Genomic DNA, 14,940 nt, shown 5'->3' on the forward strand with positions numbered 1-14,940 from the left:
CTCAAACGATAGTCAGGAGCTTCTTTAAATGTGCAATTTCTTTGGGAATTTCACCAGATAATCTGTTCATATCAAGTGATAGAGTCACTAGGTTCTTCAAGATCCCTATTGGTGGAGGAATGGTCCCGATGATCCAGTTGTTGGAAAGTATAAGTTTTGTAAGATTATTCGCGTTAATCTCTGTTGGCAGCTAACTAGTCAAATAGTTGTTATCAAGTTCAAGAATATCCAGTGCAAGTAACTTTAAAAAACCAACTGGAATATTACCATTTAGGTAATTCTTCCTAACGCAAATTCGGGTTTGGGTCAGACATTTCAATTGAATCTGAATTTAATTTACTATTTTAATTAATTTAACTTACAACCAATAGAAAGGTGTCACGTGTTTAAAAGAATTTTTAATCATGGTTTAAAATTTTTTTGTTTGTTATAAGGGTATATTTGACCTAAAAAGGTGGATGGAAGGACATTTTTAGCCCAATAGGTAAACGAAGGGTATTCTTGATCCAATTCCAATACTTGAAGGGTATTTCTGACCCTTTTCCGTTTTTTCTTTTAGTTTTTTTGCTTATCTCCTTTCAACTTCTATTTCTTTTTTTCTTTAATTTTTCTATTTCTAAAAATATTTTTTTTTTTTTTTCTTTTTCCTCTACTCTTATTATTTTTTTTCTTTTCTTTATTCCTTCCAAAAAGCAAGTTATGCCCCATGAAAAAATGTTGATACTATCACATTATGTCTTGATTTTATAAGATATTTTTTAAATCTTGCCTTAGAGACAAATCTTAGCCCAAAGACTTTCAAACAACAAGTTACATTTCATAGGCAAGAGTTGGCACTACCATATTATGTTTTGATTTATGAGATGTTCTATAACTATTGCCTTAGAGGCAAGACTTATCCCAAAGACTTTCAAACAACAACTTACGTCCTATAGGTAAGAGTTGATACTACCACATTGTGTTTTTTTTGTGAGATGCTCTATAACTATTGCCTTGCAGGCAAGATTAGCCCAAGGACAATCAAATAGCAAGTTATGCCCCATGGGCAAGAGTTGGCACTACCATATTGTGTAATGATTTATGAGATATTCTATAACTCTTGCCTTAAAGGCAGGACTTAGACCAAGGGCTTTCAAAAACAAGTTACCCCCTATGGGAATGAACTAACACCACCACATTGTGTTTTGATTTTTGAGATTCTCTAGAAATCTTGCCTCAAAGGCAAGACTTAGCCCAAAGACTTACAAACAACAAGTTCGGCTTCATGGGCAAAAGTTGGCACTACTATATTGTTTCTTGATTTATGAAATGTTCTATAAATTAAGGACTTTTAAAAAAACAAGTTATGCCCAATGAACAGGAGTTGACACTACCACATTATGCCTTAATTATGAGATGTTTCATAACTCTTGCCTTAAAGGCAAGACTTAGCCCAAGGACTTTCAAATAACAAGTTATGCCTTATGGAAAAGAGTTAACACTTCCACATTGTGTCTTGATTTATGAGATGTTTTATATCTCTTGTCTTAGAGACAAGAATTAGACTAAAGACTTTCAAACAACATACATATGTTACACCCCATGGACAAGAATTGACACTAATACATTATGTCTTGATTTATGAGATGTTCTATAATTCATGGCTTAGAGGCAAGACTTAGCCCAAGGTCTTTCAAACAATAAGTTGCCCCATGGGCAAGTCTTAACACTTCCTAATTATGTCTTGATTTATAAGATGTTCTATAACTCGTGCCTTAGAGGCAAAACTTATTTCAAAGGAATTTCAAACAATAAGTCACGCCCTTAAATTTATTCGATGTCAACGAAAAAAATTCTTTTTGTGAATTATCCAACTTTCTATTCTTTAGCAATACCAGAAGTTGAGAAAAAATAAAAAAGAGAAGAAAAAAAATAAATATTGAGAAAAAAGAAAAAAGTAAAAGTTAACAAAAAAAGGGAGAGTAATTTTTTTTAAAAAATAAAGATTGAGAAAAAATGTTTGAGAAAAATGAAAAAAGAAGAAGAAAAAAAAGAGAAATGATAAAAAAAAAATAAAGGTTGAGACAAATAAATTAAAACAAAAAAAAAGACGAAAGAAAAAAGAAAAAAAAAGATGAAATAAAAGAGAAATTGAGAGAGAAATGAGCATGAAAAGTGTAAAAATATTTGAGGTGTAGGGGGATAAAAATATACTTGTACTATACATAAAAAGAAAGGAAAGATGGGAGAATTAAGTGGTAGGTGATAAATAAGTCTTGAAATTAAAAAATGTGACAATTTGACCTGCTAGGGTCAAAACTCCAATTAATTTTTTATTAAGTTAATTTGAATGTGAAGTATATTTTTAAGAACTCTTAATCTTTAAAAAGAATTTCCTCCCATTTCAAATTTTAAGATTTAAAATTTCCACCTACCTTATTTTATCAATCTTTTTTTCTTTTTCTTTCCTCCTATTTCTCTCTCCAGATTTTCCTCTCCCTTTCAACTTTTTTCTTCTTTCTCTTTACCATTTTTCTTACAATCCCCGCCACTAAAGTTCATCCTTTTATATTGTGTTATTCTTCTTGTTCTTTTTTTTTTTTATGAATTATATTCTTTTAATTTTGAGAGCTTTAAAAAAATAAATTTTTTAAAATGATTGAAGAAATCATGCAAAAAGTCAAGCAACTACGATAGTTGCTTCAACAACTGTGGTAGTTGCTAAAACAACTATTATAATTGTTGTGTTGCAGTAATTACTGTAGTTATTATAAAAGCTACGACAGTTTCTGCAGTAATTATTACAGTTGTTACAACAATTATGACAATTGCTGTAATAATTACAATAGTTGTTGCAGCAACTTGGACAGTTGCTTGCTTTTCTAGCAAAAGGTGTGATGGAGAAGTCAGCGAAAAAGAAGATGATAGCTATAATGGAGGATGTGGTGGTAGTTTTGGTGGTGTAGGAGGAGGAAATGGTCGTAGTAAAGGAGAAAGAGGATAAATGGTTGTGTAAGAGGAGGAAGTGGTGGTTATGGAGGAAGATGAGGAGGTGTAGATGGTAGTGGAGAGAAGCTGATGGTGGTGGCAACAACGATAGGAGGGTTGTAAAGAGAGTGGGGTAGGGAGGAAAAAATAGGACCTTTGTGTAAATAATAAAACTTGAGACTTTTAAAATTAGGGTCATGAACACTAATCTTAAAATTGTTACCTCTACTGAATAATTAAGACTTGTGTCACTCTTTTTAAGTTCTAAATTTTTTTTGTCACCCTTAACTAATATTTCTAGGAAAGCTGGTCTCTGAAGACTTTTCTTACGGGAAACAAAATACAAATTCACCTATTATGGGGGCCACTCAATGTAATTTCTTGCTCAAAATACAATTCTCTAAGCCCAAGTCTAGTAAGAAAATACTTCTCCAAAAATTTTCTTCTCTATTGTTTCCTTTCTAATTTTTCTTTTCCAAAAAACTTTCTTCTCAATTGTGATTGCTCATTTCTTTGCCCATTATGTTACATGCAATTTAATTTCTCCATATCTATAACGCATTTTTTTCACTTATCTTTTACCTTCAGCCTTTATCATCTTTCTCTGTGATTTTTTTCTTTCTTTTTTCTATTATGTTTAATTGGTGGATTGTGGGCCATGGAAATTCACTTTAATAAAATATGTTGGTTGCACATTTCATAAACTGATTAAATTTCATGTTCGAAATTTTAAATTGTGTAACAAATATTCAGATCTTCTTTTCTTCTTATTATTTTTTGTTGTTGATGCTAATGATTCTCTTCTTCTTTAATTTCAGCTAAATGGTTTTTAAAATGTGTACAGAAACTATATAATTGCTATGTAAAATATGTATCGACACAGAGTTATATAGAAATTGTATATGATATGTGTAAAAGTTATAATTGTTCTATAGAACATGCATCTAAACAAATATTGCAGTCACAGGTTGTATACGATGTGTGAAAATCTATATAATTATTGTATTGACTATGAAATTATATATGATGCATATAGAAAGTGAGGCAGTTTAGTTAAAAGTGACAAAAGAATTTGAAAATGAGACGTAGGTGACTCAAGTTTTAAAAATTGAGTAGAGGTGACAATTACTTTATTATGGATTAAGAAAGTTGGAAAATTTTGAAAGTAGCCCACAAGTTTTTCTAATTTACTCTTTGATCCAAATGTAAAACTAATATATAATAGAAAATGGAGGGAAAAAAGACATTTTTCTCTCTCTTCTCATCCTTGTTGTTTTCTCTCTCTGGATGATTTTTGTTGTTCATTATTGTTGCTGCTTTATTCATCATCTTCTGCTTTATTATCTTCATCTTCTATTTCATTATTATCTTCATCTTCTTCCTGTCGATCATTGTTATTGTTTTTACCACTACTATTGCTACTTGACCAATTTTTAAGTCAAATTTTATTTTGTACATCATTTTTCACTTTGGCATTACTTCATAGGTGACTTTGGTAAGTAAAATTATGATTTTTAGTTGAATTAGTCATCCTAGTAAACTGCTACTGTTGTTTTTTCAACAATGGATAGAGCCCGTTCATAAATTCAATCTAAGAGTCATCTGTTTAAATAGATCACTCATCTGTTGCGACTGGTGAGTCATCTGTTGCAACGGAAGACTCATATGTTGGATTTTATTTATGGTTCTATAGTGTCTTTAACATGAATCGAATAGATGGATCATCTGTTGCTACAAACGAGTTATCTGTTGCAATAAAGGAGTAATCTATTTAGAACAACACAAAACATCTCCTGCCACAAACTCAACAAATAACCAATAAGTTTCAACAATTGGTCCATTTGTTGAAAGAACTCAAAGCTCTTGCTATTGATACTGGATTCAAAATTATTCCTTATGTTCAATTGTTAATATGTTTGTTGAGAAGATGAAATAGATAGAAACACAAATTTTTCATTAAACAAAAACAAAATACATTAGGTAGGTAGATCGAATATAAATAAAAATAAAAATAAAAATAAAAATACACACGCTAAAAGAAAAAAAATAACTTAATTATTATTATCATCATCATCATTATTATTGTCATCCGATCAATCATCAACCGGCAGTAGTAAGACCCTCCTCAGCCTGCTAATCTCTCAAAGCATCCTTGATCTCATGGCGCCCAACTCCCCCTGTAGGTCATTAACCTACCTCTGAAGTTCCCGCATGGCGCCGTGCAGAATAGCAATTTCCCAAACAGGATCATCCATATCTAGAACCTGCATGAATTGATAAAAAAAAGTAAATACATAATTAGAGAAAAAAGTTCAAATGTAATACAACGTATACTACCAATTGGGTAGATTTACACAAAAAGAATGAAAAAAACTTACTTACCTAAGTCAGGGAAAAGGCATATGATATTTGAAGAGAAAGTGGTTGAAGATATAATATGAAAGACAAGATGCAAGAAATAAATAGAGTGTAGTAAAATGAACAAGTAAGGAGGGACCTATTTATAAGTATTGAATTTGAATGACTTAGGCAAAAAGGCGTGACTGTTCATCTCCATTTTATTAATTACATTCAAACTGAAGACTTTTGGATTACTGGAAAAAGTTATGACTTAATTAAATCAAGCTGCTGATTTTTTTATTATTGTGATAAGTCACGACTTTTCAGCTTATTATTATTAATTAGTTCTTAAATTTAAATAACTTTTTTCTCAACAAATAATTTAAGATTTCTCACCTTTTCAATAATCATTTTTTAAAATAATAATAACATTTTTTATTGAGTTGTGACAACAGATTGTATATCTGTTGCATCAGATAACCCATCTATGGCAATAGATATACCATCTGTTGCAATAAATAAATCATCTGTACACCATATAATCTATCTGTTGCAACAGATTAGTTATCTATTACTTCAGATGTCTACAACTGATGCGTCAGATGTCTACAGTTAATGCAACAAATGAACTATCTGTTGGGGGCGTCTTTTTTAATAATCAACATGTACTTTCATTAATCAAAATTGATGACTTTTTTATTATACAAATTAAAAGAATAGATTTAAAAATAAAAATGGTGAAAAGTCACTACTTGTCGCCTATTTAATATTAACATCAATTATTCAAATTAAATAACTATTTTCTTACGGTTATACATTATGTTTATCATCATATACCTTAATTAATCTAAAGTGGTGACTTTTTTATTATATAACAAATAAACTAAAAAATAAATTTAAAAATAAAAATGGTGAAAAGTCATGACTTATAACCTATTTAATAACACCAGTTATTAAAATTAAATAACTATTTTTTATGGTTATAAATTGTGTTTATCATTTATTTTTGTATTATTTATTTATGAATTATTTTTCATATTAAATAATTGAAAAGTCATGACTTTTCACCCGCTTAATAACAATAACTCTTTTTTATTAATAACTGTCTATTGCAACATATGATCCATCTGTCACAACAGATTAAACATTTGTTGCAATATATAGTCCATCCATTGCCACAAATGCTCAATCCCTACCTCTAGCCATTGACATGTTGAGAATAAGGAATAGACAAAATAAAAATTAAATATTAAATAAGAATTAAAAATTCAAAGTCGACCAAACATAGATTTTTGAATCCATTATATAAAAATATACAATAAAAAATAAAACATACATTAGGTTCCTCCCTTAGGTAGATTCGATATAATAAAAAAAAATATATACGCTAAAAGAAAAAACATAACCTAATTATTATTACTATTACTATTGTTATTATTATTATTGTCAACCGGCCAATCGTCATTCGACAGCGGTAGGGCCCTCCTCAGCCTTGCTCTCATGGCACCCAGCTCCCACCGGAGTTCATGAATCTGCCTTTCAAGTTCCCACAAAGAGTCGCACAAAATCACTTCGTTCAAATCCGGATCAGCCATATCTAGAAGTGGAGTTATGTGTAATTACATCCCTTAATTAAACAAAACAAGTGAATTTTCGAATATGTAAATTAAAAAAAAAAATCTAAATACAACATTTTATCTTTAGTGTATTTCAAAAAGAAAAGAAAATTGCTTTAAAATAAATCAACAAATGGGTAATCTGTTGTAAAATTATTCTATCTATTTGATAATTTACAACATATTGACAATCTGTTGCAACAGATGTATATATCTGTTTGATTATTTTCAATTGAGTCTTTGCATTGTATGATGTTGGTACTGCGTTCCTCCCAACCTAAGTCGTCAACCGTTCAATTTGAGCTGAAACACATTATATTAACTTATTATTGATATAATACCTAAATTGATTTAACTAGAACTAGGTATGAGTTATAGGTTCAACTATAATTTTAATTGAGTCTTTGCAATTTTATGATGTTGGTATTGCATTCCTCCCGACTTGAGTCATCAACCGATCAATCTGAGTTGAAACGATTCATATTTACTTATTATAGAGCTAATACTTAAATTGATTTATATAGAGCTAGGGATGAGTTATAGGGTCAACTATATTTTCAATAGAGTCTTTGCAGTTGCATGATGTTGATATTCGTTCCTCCCAATTTGAGTCGTCAATTGATCAATCTGAGTTGAAACAATTCATATTAACTTATTATTGAGCTAATGCCTAAATTTATTTAGCTAGAACTAGGTATGAGTTCATAGGGTCAACTATAATTTCAATTGAGTCTTTGCAATTGCATGATATTGGTATTGCGTTCCTCCCAACCTAAGTCATCAACCGATCAATCTAAGTTGAAACGATTCATATTAACTTATTATTAATCTAATACCTAAATTCTTCAGTGCTCCAATTGAACTTAATACAATTTATTATTATGAAATGGTTAAAAATTATCTCTTCTTAAAAAATAATTAAGATCAATTCAGACCAAATTAAGAATTTTAAAACTTGTCATTCTTTTCTAAAATACAAATCAAACCATAAAAATATTTCATTTGCAGGAAAAATATTTCATCATTTCAATATTGAGTTCTCACTCTTTTTTTTTCCATCAACAATATAGACATCAACTACTCAACATATTACTTAAGATTTCAAAACAAATCGATTTTCTTCCTATTTTCTTCCACATAGTTGTTATTTTTTACTTCATTCTTGCTTGTATCGATCATTTTCTATGTCTTCATAGGTTACAAAGTTCGGGAAGAGTTCTACATTTATTTTTATTCTAAAAATTAGGGTATTTTAGTTAATAATGAAAAAGAAAACTTTTAGATGTATTATCTTTGATAATGGGTTAATAATTTTTAGTTTTGATACTAAAAATGTATAAAGAACCCGAGAAAACCCTAGTTTTTATTGCAGAGTTTCGCTAAGTGTCGTGGTATTGTTGGATAGTTTTTGTGGTATTGTTGGTGGCTGTTGGTGGTGGTGTTTTGGTGGTGGTCTTGGTGGTGGTATTGGTGGTGGTGTTAGTGGTCTCGGTGGTGGTATTAGTAGAATTGGTGGTGGTGTTAGTGGTATTGGTGGTGGTATTGATGGCATTGGTAATAGTGGTGGTGGTCTTGGTGGCATCATTGGTGGTCTTGGTGGCATCAGTGGTGGTGGTGGTGGCGTTGGTTTTCCATCTGTTGCAATAGGTGGAACATTTGTTGGGAGATATTAAATAGGTCTTCAAACAGATTCGCCATCTGTTCTAACTGATTGGTTATCCATTAGAATATTTTTTGTAATGTGGCATATAAAGATTTATTAAAATTTATCTGACCTTTTTTTAAAAATTATGCAGACATAAAATGTAATATATTTTTTTATTATTATTTTTAGTTAAAAGATGTCTCCCAAAAGAAAAGAAACTGAAAGTGGATCAACTTCTGACCACATGAAGAAAAAGGCTAGAATACAGACGGATTCGGAGGAACTTCCTGAACAATCTCAGTAAGGTAAAAGTATAGTTGAGGAAAGTTATGAAAATGATGTTAAGAGGGATGGAGAAGGGTATTTAGAGGCTGGTGAGGATAGTAAAAGTGAGTAGGAAGAAGAAGATAAACAAGAAGAGGAAAAATTAGAAAGTGAGAAAGAGGATAACGATCAACATGATGATAAACAAGAAGAGGAGGAAGTCAAAAGTGAGAAAGAGAAAGATGATCAACATGATGATAATGACCACTAATAGGGCATGAACTAAGATCGAAATCCCAATATGATCCTGTCAAAACTATTAGTATTGATAGATTCAAGTTGTGATGCCAATAGATGACCCAGTAAAACTAACTGGTGATTTGGTACTTAAATGTTAGTTGGGGAAACCTTTTGATGACTTTAGAAAAACTATGAAGAATGAAAAACTAGATGAATTTTGTAAGAAAAGCTGCTTTAGACACTTTCTTGATCTGCCTGAGGACAATATTGCCCATTTTCAAATGAGCATGGTATATGGTCTTCTTAAGCGCAAGATCAAGTAAGTGAGGGATAAAATCTGGATCAACTACTGCGGCATGCTAGTTTGTTTTGGAATAAAAGAGTTTGTCATAGTGACATGCTTGAGATGCGAATGTCCAAATAAACTTCTTATCAAGTAAACACCCCGCAAAAAAGTCCAAGGCAAGCAGAAAAGTCAAACCACCACCATCAAATAAAGGGAAGGCATTCTCCAAGAGACCACCCACCAAAACCAACAAATGCAAGGGAAAAAAATGGGTTGTTTGACATTGCAGGACATAGCTACAAAGCCATGATGTTGATATAAGATATCAAGAATAAAACCATATCAAAGAAGTACAAGGAGCAATTGTGCTAAGTTTGGTTTTCCCAATTCGTTAATTGGCAAGAAATGTTAACAAAGTCATAAAATATGATTTGTTGGAGCTTCCTGAGGATTTTGAGAAATTAAACAATTATCCATGGGGATATGATAGCTATAACTTGACTGTTAAATATTTACTGATAAAGCTATCTCCAAAGATGATCACATTATACGGCTTTCCTTGGGCTTTCATGGTACATTTAATCACTACTTGTTTACTCATCCATTAATTTATATTGAATAATTATTATGACTTTTTTTTTGCTTGCTTCTTATTTACAGTTTTTAGGCTTGGGCATTTGAAGCAATTCCTCCTCTCCAAAAGCCGGTCAAGGATTACTCAGATGAGGTTTCTCATTTAAGGATCCTTAGGTGGTTGGTTGCAAAGAGCAACACAACAATTAAGGAGGATGGTCTCTTTAACTCTCTGTATAATGCAGTATGTCTTATTTCAAGTAAAATAATTTGACTCAAAGAAAGATATTAAAACAGATGTGCCATCTGTTTTGATAGATAGGTAATATGTTGCAACAAATTACTCATCTATCGTAACTAGTGCAATAGATGGGTAATCTTTTGTGACAGACAATTCATATTTCATATCATATTACCCATTTATTGCTTTAAACTGACTCAACAGATTACCCACCTACTACAAATTATGCAACAAATGGGTAATATGATGCAACATATGGTTAATTTGTTGCAATAGACAGATCAACTATTATGACAAATAGATCATCTGTTGCATAAGTTGTTAGTGTTAACATATAACCCAACTGACTGTAATTATTTTATGATTTAAATGTATCTGTCTTTTCTTATAGGTTGTGCATCCATGGATCGTACCTACTGAGTAGGAGTTGGGGATGACTTCTTTTATTACTCTAGGTCGTGTTGATACAATAGGAGACCCTATGGTGGAGTTAATAAAGAAGGAATTAGCTGGATAAACATTCATAAGAAGAGCATTTAGGCAAGGTCAACCTAATGTTGAGGCTCTTCATGACCAACCTACTACAACAGATCCGGGTGCTGCTTTTGGGGGTGTTGCTGGTGGAGTTTTTAATGTTGGTGGAAGCCATGTTTATGATGATGTTGATGCCAGTCGTGATGATGAGCATGTTGATGCTCAAGAAAAAATAAATATGTTTGAAATTACATATTACACTTGTCCCTCTCACCCTTACACCAGTCCCTCCCATCCTTATAGTGGTCCCTCTCACCCCTCTTCACCCTCATATTCTCCTTAAAAATGCAATGAGTGCAAGGATAGACAGTATAAAATCTTTCAAAAAGTAAATACTATCACTAATATTGCCGAGGAATTGAAATCCAAGAGGGGTGTCATACAATCCAAGAAGGTAAGGGGGAAAACACTCATACAATGGCGGTTAGGAGGGAAAAAAAGATCAATTATCTAAATACTCTCCAATCGAAAACCAAAAGAAATTGCAACTCCTCCCTCTCCAAAAATTGTTGAAGTTCAAGGGACATTGAATAAGGTGGACATATACGCGGCACTTGGCCCCAAAGAGAAGAGGGATCTACGAGGATCATGAATACCAAGCAGCGTGCACGATATTACACCGTGCATACCTTTTCTGCCCAAGGTTTCAAGAATATGACAAAGATGTGTAAGTGCTATGTGGAAAGGGTAAGTTTACTTTTCCTAACCTAGCCTTCTAATCTACTCCATGAAGAAGAAGATACGCAATAAATGTGTCATCTGTTCCAACAGCTAGATATTGTGTTGTAACTGGTGGTGGTTCTGTTGCAACAGATTACCCATCTATTGCATAAGTTACGTTAGCTGGGTAATCTGTGAACAGATTAAGAGAACCCTCTGCAAGAGATGGATCATCCATTACATCTTTCCACTATGTTTTTCTTCTTTATAATTACTAATCTATTTAAAAATTATCTTTTTATATCAGAGTATGTTGATGAAATTCTCTACCTCATGAGGGGCAGGCAATTAGCATACCCGGATGCTTATGATGCTGCAGATAGGATAATGGCAGCTAACTTCTACAATAATTTCAAAGATAGGTACGATGAGCTCATTACGCTAGCGTCAACTCTAGATGAATCGGGATTTGATTCGTTAGTTTTTGGGTTCCAATAGGATGAAGATATGATTAAATATTTTAAATGGAATTGGCCATATCCATGATCACGCTCAAATTACACTCTTGAATGGGTGTAAGTGATTGTTGTCAATATAAAGCCCAACTAGGTTGGGGTTGAATCCCATAGGGAATAAGGTCTGAACCCAAGTTGTTTGTGATTTAATTCACTGATAGTTTAATGTATCCTGAAATGGGGGGTTTAAGTTTCATGAATAATTGTTTGTCACTTTAATTTCGATGTTTGTAATCAAGAACTTATGAAATAACCAGAATTATTTTCACTAGGGCTTACGATACATGACAGATGCTAAAGGTGATTCAAGATTCTCATGGTGGGTAGGATAACAAGCTATCTTTATCTATGTTATGCTCAAATGTCTCTCGACCTACTTAAGAGTTTAATTTCCGAATCCTCTCAAACTTAGGGAATTTCTATTCATTGTCTAGATTTTACCTCAGGTTAACCAACCTTGTTACAGCACTAATTATGAAATAAAGTATTTCTGAGTCCCTGTTGATAATTCACTTCCTACTATATTTGCTTTCTTTCTTAAGCAAATCAAAGCAGGTGTGTCTACTAGTTGCAACCAACAGACGCTAATTAAAGCTTTAGAATTATCAAGAAATCCTACCACCTATTGAATCTTGAATACTTAACACCTTATCAAGACCTAACCCTAGATCGCATAATTCAGGTTAATGGAGTTTAGCCACTCATGATGCAATAAGAAAGTACACAAGTTGATTTCATAGTTGGGCAGATTAACTTACAACGATGATGAAAATCAAGAAGTGTAACTTGAACTGAATCTCAATATGAAACTCCCAAAATATTTACGACAATCTTCCGTCAACAATAATGCTCTAGAGCGTATTGGAACTCGAGAGAGAGAGAAATCGTGCACAACGTATATTGCAAGATATGTCAATGATAATTAGAAAACCCTAAAAGTTGCTATTTATAATTGAGCCTAATTAAGGAAATAAAATAACAACTTAAGTAAATTATTCAGATAGGTGACGCCATTAGGTGACGCTTTATCAAGGGTCTGACGCCTTATCAGGAATGGCGTCAGATTTCCTTTATTGTTGACAAGCTCCACCTAAGGCTGACGATATAGGTGACGACGTACCTTTTCCATTTTGATAGTTTCTACCTAAGGCTGACGTTGATCCTGACGCCTTATCACAATTCTAACGCCTTATCATAAAATATTATCATAGGCTTCAACTCATGCCAATTCCCTGGATAAGGATGACGATATTCATGATGGTGTATCACAATTTTGACGTCCTATCACCACATATCTTCATAGGCTTCAACTCATGCCAAGTCTCTGGTTATGTCTGACGACAACTGTGATAGCCTATCAGAGGGCTGACGACTTATCACAGATGTCGTCAGCCACACTTCTCTTCAGATTTCTCTAGATTTCAACTTCTTTGCTTTCATTCTTGTTGGTTCTCTATCTCATCAGCTTAAACTATAAAATCAAACATAAACAAATCATAAACGACAAAATTTTCTTAAGACTTCGCCATTATTCTCAGTTAAAAGCCTTAAATGTGTTAGCAATTGCTCACACATCAACACCCTCAACATAAAACAATTGCTTGTCCTCAAGCAACTCAGTCCAACTAAGAGAATACATGGCACATTCAGCAGCCAATTTTCTATTTAAGCTCAGGATATAGTTACCACCTCCAAGGTCAATCCAATTAAAACCAACTGTGTATACCATTGAAAACCAATAATGTAAAACAAAGGACTCAAGCGATGGCATCAATCTTAGCCATAACAACCATTCATATACCAATGCTACACTATCTAAACAAGCAAGTAGCTAGCAACGATACCAGTGTGCCCTCACAATAAAGAAATCCCCCTCTTCTCATGTAAGGAACCCAAAATGTAAACGTTGGGGTCATAAAAAAACTCTCACTCTCAAAACGAAGTTCCAACTAGTGTATGCCAAGTACCATAGGCTTGCCCTTATTTTCAATACCAAGACCTTCAGATAGGCCAGCTGGGATCACTATAGGACTTCTTTTGGGCTTGTAATGTAGGCTAGGGCTGGTATGATATTCAAGGACATTTAGAGTGACTATTCCTCATTGACACTACACTACTCTCTTGGGGTTCACTCATTAACCTCTTTCTTTTTTTCTCTTCTCTTGATAACACATATTTAAGTAGGGTGCTTCTTTTTTAAAAAAAATTAGCACCTAACTTTTATTCATTTTATTTTATTCTACCCTTCTTCACACTCATTTTACACAATGCACCCTTATAATATCTACCCTCAACTTAGGTTGTTTGACTAGGTCAAGGTGTATAGTGTCCAATGAGGATTAGGGCCAAAACAGGTTCAATATGGTATAAATGGGAAGGTAAAAGGTGTCATAAGAAAGAAATGGTCAATTTAGGCTCAAAACAGGGATAAAAGGGTATTACGCACACAGAGAAGGGTATTTAGGCTAAAAGTGGGTTAATCAACAAAATGGCCTATGATCCTTTCCTAACCCCTACCCTTCAACTATGGTACGACTAACCAGATAAGTTCTAGATTTAGCATACAGAGGGAATTAAGTAATTGCACACATATACATGGCACGGAAGTATATCACAGGCTATCACTTATCTAGTTCATGCAATTGCTCAGCAATGATCACCAAGCAGCTAGAACTAATGCCATAACAAAATTCACAATGGTCACAAGTAAATGTCATTCACACAGTTTTGCTAACAAAATATTGGAGAAGTGTTCAAACATCAATCAAAACATGTCGACTACTTTCTGTACTTATATTTCTCCTAGTCACCACAAAATATGTTACAACAACAGACTACCCTACATCCTCAACTTAAAATCAAAGCAAAACTATACTAAAGGTTAGAGTATACCTGGAATGGATCAATCTTTGGGTTCATGGGTTGCCTCCCATACAGTGCCTGATTTAACATTGCGGCACGACTCCAGTATCTCGATTACTTCAGACTTCATCGAGATAGATAATGTTGATACTTTTCATTGATTCTTTTGGGCCAATGTAAAGCTTGACACGTTGCCC

The sequence above is a fragment of the Capsicum annuum genome, chromosome 10 (assembly GCF_002878395.1).
Source record: "Capsicum annuum cultivar UCD-10X-F1 chromosome 10, UCD10Xv1.1, whole genome shotgun sequence".
In the NCBI taxonomy this organism is placed as follows: Eukaryota; Viridiplantae; Streptophyta; class Magnoliopsida; order Solanales; family Solanaceae; genus Capsicum; species Capsicum annuum.